The sequence below is a fragment of the Emys orbicularis genome, chromosome 2, assembly GCF_028017835.1.
Source record: "Emys orbicularis isolate rEmyOrb1 chromosome 2, rEmyOrb1.hap1, whole genome shotgun sequence".
Lineage (NCBI taxonomy): Eukaryota > Metazoa > Chordata > Testudines > Emydidae > Emys > Emys orbicularis.
Window position 1 is genome coordinate 54,916,375 of NC_088684.1, and position 7,218 is coordinate 54,923,592.

Sequence of the window (7,218 nt, forward strand, 5' to 3'; positions counted from 1 at the left end):
CCAGTGTTGTCAGGTGGTAACCTAGTCTCCATCTTTGTTCCTTGGCTTTCATGGTCTGGAGTTTCCAATAATCAAAGGAGCCTGGGAATATTGTCTAAACTGAGATGTAAAATAATCTCAGCATGTTGGCTATGTTCCAGAAGGAAAGGGTTACTTTTTTGAGAGTTCGCTTTATCACCAGCTTTATTGTGTTTATTTTCTTTGGGGGAACTTTTAACATTCTCTCCAAGAAAGATCTTACAATTTCAAAAACTCTCATTCTTGGATAACTGCAGGTGTCAACTGTGTGCTATAACCCAAGCCTTCCCCACCTCATGCATTAATGAGCATTTGTTCTGTGACTTTAGTATTATGTCCTCTGGCCTCATTACTATGCCCCCATTACTATGATGAAAGATGCTATCACTAGTTTCAACAACAGTCAGAGGGTAGGCCATTAGGTAAGCTTGTGAACTACCACAGACTGTCCTCCCTAAGAAACTATAGGGATTTCTGGTGTTCTGAGTAGATGGGAACCACTCTTGCTCACCAAACAAATCTCTGTCCCTCAAGAGATTAATTCCCTCCATCATGAAATGCTTATATGTAAACTGAGGCTGTATGTAGGTTATCACCAGATGATAACCTCCATCCTCCTTGTGGACCATAAATACATTGCTCAGGAACATCTGTCTTAATAAGATGACTTGTATTTTTTGGACGTTTTTTTCCCTCCAGAGATTCTCTCTCCTTTTATGATAAGATTTTCTGATTTGGAAGCCTAGGTGGGTAGTGGTGGTTGCATTGACAGGTGCCAATAAATTCTTAGTAGAATTCTTGAATTGGTTGTAGGATCCATTGGTCTTGGCATGAACTTTTTGTCCAACCAGATCCCTACCTACTGTTTTTTTCCACGACACCCCCTTATATAAATGTACATATGGGTCAAATTCTAGAAGGAAAGCCAATGTGCTAGGCAATGGGTGTTCTGCCCTTTCTTTTCTCCTAATCGTTTATCTCTTGATTCTGGTAATCATGTCTCAGTGCTATCTGTAGTTTGGAAAGATGACCAGTGGTGTTTTCTGAGGAAAGCTACTGGGGGTAAAGCTGGGATTGCATCACCTCTTCCAAAACTGCTCAGCCATTTTAGAGATTAAGGGGGGTTACAACTGTCCATCTTCCTCTCTGTTTTTCCAATGACAACTCTCAGACTGATGGTAGACTGATGTCATAGGAAGCACACTCCTCCTAAGTCATGAGGAGGAGCGAACCCTTTCTGTTGCTGATGTTCTACAGCAATAGAATTGGAATAGTATATAACAGTAAACCTCCAATCCGTACATAAATTGGGAGAACAGACACATGGCATACATGATGTATTGTGCTTGTTGTACTGTTAGATACTCATTGCAAGGTCTAGACAAAATGAGGGAGTGTTGAGAATAAAACACTAACTTGTCTCAGAACTTCTTTATTTTGCAAGTTTAAAATCAAACTGTTGCAGTCCAGTCTCACCCAATTTGGGGTTCATTCTCACCCAGTTAGCTTTAATGCATCAAAAGAGAATATAATATACTCCAATGTTTTAATAGCTAGTTGTATTCATTATGTTAAAAGCTACTGTTTAAAAGTACCTCTGCTTTTTATTCCCTATATTTTGAAAGGTACATTTTCTGCAGATTCAACATTAGCAGTTTGTATCAAATTAAAATTGTTTATGTGCCATATGTGAGCTTTCAAGCACTGCTTTAAATGCATAGAGTTCTCCACAAAAATGAGATTAGCAGTTTCAGCACTGCAATGTAGCAACATTATAAAATTATTACAGAAATCAATAACGCTTTCGTTTCCAGAACTAATCTGATGGTAAAATCTTATTTATAAAGTTATTAAACAAATGCATTATTCACATTTTGTAATGATTTTCTAGAAAAAGGACTTTTTTAATTATCATATAGAAGTGATGTAATAAATGAGTGTAATTTTTATTAACAGAAGTTAATTTACATAAAACAAATGCTCATTGAATTATTGAGTATGATAATATCTACATGCCTAGTCCTGTTTGTCATATTTTGTGCCTTTTGGCGACATCAGAATTATAACAGCCTGATTTATGCACTAAATTTAATGCATAATATGACAACATACCGATAGGTATGCCTTATAATGTATAATTTAAATATGATTGCTATATATTTCACCCATATTTTTGTGGCTTTACAATGATTTCTCATGCATCCAGAAATCTCAATTGTAATGCAGGTTGCCAGATATGAATGTCTGTTTGAATTAATGAATATTTTCATAAAAATACTCTGACTATGAATGTTTTAAAAACCTTGTCATAACATTCACCAAACTTACACATGACAGCTAGCATGTGTTACTGCATTTCATCTTAAATATTTGATGACTGCCTCTTTAAATCCAAGATTCATAACCCAAAGGGTTTCATTTTCTTACAGCATATGTAATTCAAGAGACATTTATTAGTATAGTCCTCATTTTATGCATCAACAACATATTTTTCAGAAAAGCATTAGCTGGAACTCCCCAGTTTTTCAGACTCTTTTATCAGAAGGCTTTAATTGTATGTTTTCTTTGACAATATTTGTATATAAACCATTTTCAGTGCTCCCTACATCCCCACCTCTACCCCCACTGGAACTAAAAGAGGAATTAGGCAATTTACAATAAAGGAGAGTCAGAAAATATGAGAAGCAACAACAACTAGAATCTCCTACACACTAGATTAAAATTCTGTAAACCTTTCCTGGTGTTTTTTTAACCTATGAACATACCCTAGGAAACAGTGAAGTACACAATTATAATTTATATGAATCTTCTAAACACAGATGTTCATCTAATGCTGTTAAAATGATTATGGATGCATAAAATGAAGATTTTGTATTCATTATCATCTACATTTTAAAAATCCAGCACAAATGATGAAATGCAATGATAAAATGTTTAATATTATTTAAGAAGGAAACCAACAAACCATTGTTGGAGCAATATTTTACTAATGTTAGAACTGAAGGTTGTCCACTGACAGGTCACTCTCACTTGACCTTGTATGCACAGAAAGGTAGTTCACCATGGTAACCTTGGTCTTGTGGCTTTCCATACAGTAAATCATTTCAGCCCTCTTCATGTAATTCTTTTATTGGCTGTGCAATTGAAATGTCATGCTTCACGAATAGAGAAGCTAGTAATTTCTTATGGGTGATTAAACCACCTTTGTAATGTATAAGCATGGATGGAACTGTATGTAATAGTCTTAAAATGTTCAGAGACAAGTTTATGGGAGAATACAGATTTTTTTTCCCCACAGGTGCCGCCTCAAAAATATCAAATCTTGTTCTTTTTCAAGTCCACTTCATCAGTAGCGATCAAAATGATCTGGCTACTTGGAGCAAATAAATATGTAACATTGCTTTTTTTTTTTTTAATTAATAGCTAACTTTCAATCTTACTGAGAAATCCTGAGAGTCAGGCAAATTTTAAAAGGCCAGTTTAGGCCCAAAGCAGGAATTGACATTCTTACTTTATTATATTAATATCTAAAGGTAAGATTTTGCAGGAAATAATCAGAAAGTGTATTTGGGGAAAAATGGGAGATGAACCAATTGTTTTTGCTGTTACCTCATTTTAGTATTCAAATTCAATAATAAAAATGCTATAGAGTTGAATGAGTCTATGCTATGAAACTATGGGAGAAGATTATTGAAAAGCATCTGTATGAAACAGCTGAAATTTGGAAGGTTTAGTATGGATTAATGGCAGGAAGGAGTACATTTGATGCCATATTTGCTCTATGAATCCTCATGAAGAAGTTTAGAGAAAAGAGACCGCAGATGGGCATGGTCTTCAGAGACTTGGAGAAGACATACAATCACGTACCAAGAGAATTAGTTTTATGGAGTTTGCAACAGGAAGGTGTGACAGAAGGATATGCCCGTCTTATGCAGGATATGTATGATGGAGTGACTACTGTAGTCGGAACCAAAACAGGGCTACAGCAGAGAATTGCCAGTAAACGCTGGCCTGCACCAAGGGGCAGCATGGAGCCCTATTTTGTTTGCAGTAGTAGTGGATGTGATAAGTGAGACTATATGAAGGGAACTACCTTGGAATTATGCTGTTTTCTGGTGACATGTGTGTAAGACTGAAACTCCTCAAACCAACTTTTAATAGTGGCAACACAGTTCTGAACAGGAGGGGCTTAGAGTGCACATTGGTAAGACTAAGGCTATGATAACTGAAGTAGGAGGACTCACCATAAAGGATGTTACAGGCAGACAGCTTAGAAGAGTGAAAGAATTTAAATTCCTAGGATCAGTGGTTGCTGACAATGGTGCCCTCTTGAGTGATGCCTGACATCATACCAAAGCTGTTTGGTGCAAATGGTGGGAGCTGACCCCAGTTCTCTGTAATAAAAAGATGCCAATAAAGTTAAAAGTTAGACTATATAACACTGTAATTTGGTCCATCTTAGTGTATGGGATAGAGACTTGGCCAGTCATAAGAAAAGAAAGCAGTATGCTTTCCATCTTGGAAATGAAGCTGCTGAGATGGTCAAATAGCTGGACACTCTGTGATAGAAACAAAATGAGGTTGTGAGGGGCCTAATCCGGGTTAACCCAATTGAAGACAGGATGAGGGAAGCTGGCTATGTTAGTTTGGACATGTCCAGTGAAGACCTGAGACCTATACTGATAGGAAGGCCCTTGCAGTGATCGTGGATGGAAGATGACCAAGATATCAATGGACCTTAGAGAAACCAATTTGCCTGACAGCCAGGTGTACATGAATTTTGGAAGAAGGCTATAAAATTCAATAACCCCAAAAGGGAAGTGGCGAGAAAGAAGAAGAGTTAAATAAGTTTGCTTGATGTTGCTTCAGAGAATTAGTCCTAGAAGTTCAATCTGTAATTTCCCTTCAGTAAATCAAACAGTCTTTTTATTTATGTAAGAAAGGACAAATAGAGGAATTTGTCATTTACTGTGTTTTCCTTTATAGGACTTGTTACTACATAACAGGTGAGTTTTCTTACGTGTTTGTAATACAAAACATTTGTTTTAAATGTCCACTTCAGATTCAGCCTGAAGTACTTTTTTATTTTTGTGTTATCTGCATCTCTCTCTCTCTTGCTCTCTCAGATCAATATATGCATGAGTTTGAATGATAGATAGTCATATGTGTGTGTATATTTGTGTGCATGTACATATGTGTATATGTGTATGCATGCATGTATAAACACACATATGTATGAATACATCTTTCAAAATATTTACAAGGGGGTATGTATACCACTGGTTTCATATAGCTCCTTCTAAAAAAGTACTGTGTACTAGAACAAGATCTTTTGAGTTTTTTCAGATATTAACAAATATTTATTATGAACTTTATTTATTGGGGGGGAGGGATAGCTCAGAGGTTTGAGCATTGGCCTGCTTAAATCCAGGGTTATGAGTTCAATCCTTGAGGGGGCCACTTAAGGATCTAGGGCAAAATCAGTACTTGGTCCTGCTAGGGAAGGCAGGGGGCTGGACTCAATGACCTTTCAGGGTCCCTTCCAGCTCTATGAGATAGGTATATCTCCATATATTATAACTTAATTTTTGTTTCAGTTTTCCCAAGATTTTGCCATTTTCCTACACATAAGGAAAAATAAAATGTTTCCAAAATTGTAATTACACCCCAGCCAATCATAAAAATACAGCCATAAAAATAAAACAAATTTGACAGTTAGACTCAACCAGGTTCTTAACTTCCAATTAGTAAACAATTGGAGAGGGGGGTGAAGAACAAATAAAGAGGATGCTGAAAGACTTAGAAGAAGATAGAAAATCCCCTTTTGGTGTTTTTACAAGTCGGTCCCTGATTATCCCCAGAATACAGATCTGTTGTGAGGTGGCCTACTGGGAACAATATAAAAATGGTAAAGGTAGCCTGACACCCCATTCAAGGCAGTATGACTGACCTAGTGGATGGTAGTCATATGTATGAATGGGGTCCTGGCAAAAGGTTAAAGTCCTGAATTTTTCATTTTGCCTTCTCTACCCAACATACTCAATGCCTTTTTTCTGGTGAAGGTATCGCTGTAAAGAGAGACATTCACATGCAGAGATAGGAACAGTATCACCTATCCAACATCACTACGCATTAACTTTATGGTATCATGCTGGAGCCCACTGATCTGGTAGAGAATCTAGTATCCATGGATCCTTCAGTGGCATAACAGGTACAAGGAGATCTTATTCAACACCTGTGTATCTCTTTGCTCTTGATTGACTTGCAGTATTAAATCCAAGTGAGAATTATCCTTGTGAAGGGCAGCAGTAGAAGAAATTTCCCCTTTCAGGAGTCTTTGTGAGGGATGCCACAGCTGTGTCAACTTTTAAGCACTGACCAAGGTACTATTTTCTTTTGAAAAGAGAGAAAATGTTGATACATGTTTGCTGAGGCCTTTTGTCCTAGGCTAGCTCCCTCTCACTCTGACCAGTTAATCTTTTCAAAGGATGAATGCAGGATAAGGGTTGTCTCCTCCTCTGATTTAGCCAGAAAATATTTTAATAGACTTCCATTTGCATTCTACTTGTCCCTCTTCTGATCCATTGTGGAGTGTTGGTGAAGTCCTAGAATTGCAGGGATGAGTTTCAGCATTAACTGGAATAATTCAGCCTGGAATAAATGATCATGTCAAGATAGTGATGAGGAGGTATTGTAGAAGGAGTGGTTGAGATCCTTCCTCTTCCCATTAGTTGGGGGGCTTGGGAGGGGGTCACTCTGCGCTTGTTCACCCACAAAGCTTTTTGTTTCCATGATAGTCCTTAGACAGAATAAGCACACTGCCTCTTAGACTATGTGATCTTTGCTATCTTTATTTAAGAGGAAGTGCAGTTATGCCAGAGATCTGCTGTTAACTATTATTTATATAGTCTAGACAAAAATGTCCCTGTTATTGACAATGAGAGTTTCTGATCTCAGTTACATTGATGTCAATCCAGAGTAACTCCACTGATTTGAATGATGTTGTGCCAGATTTGTATCAGTGTAACTGAGACCAGAATATGGTACAAAAAGTTGCACACTTTTTCCTTAGGATATTGACATTGCTATAGGTAAGGTAATTAGACATTTTTATGTGGTATACAAGGAGAGCAGTCTTTGATACCCTACCGTAAGTCATTGCAGGAAACACTGCACTGGTTATATGAACAATATGGGATG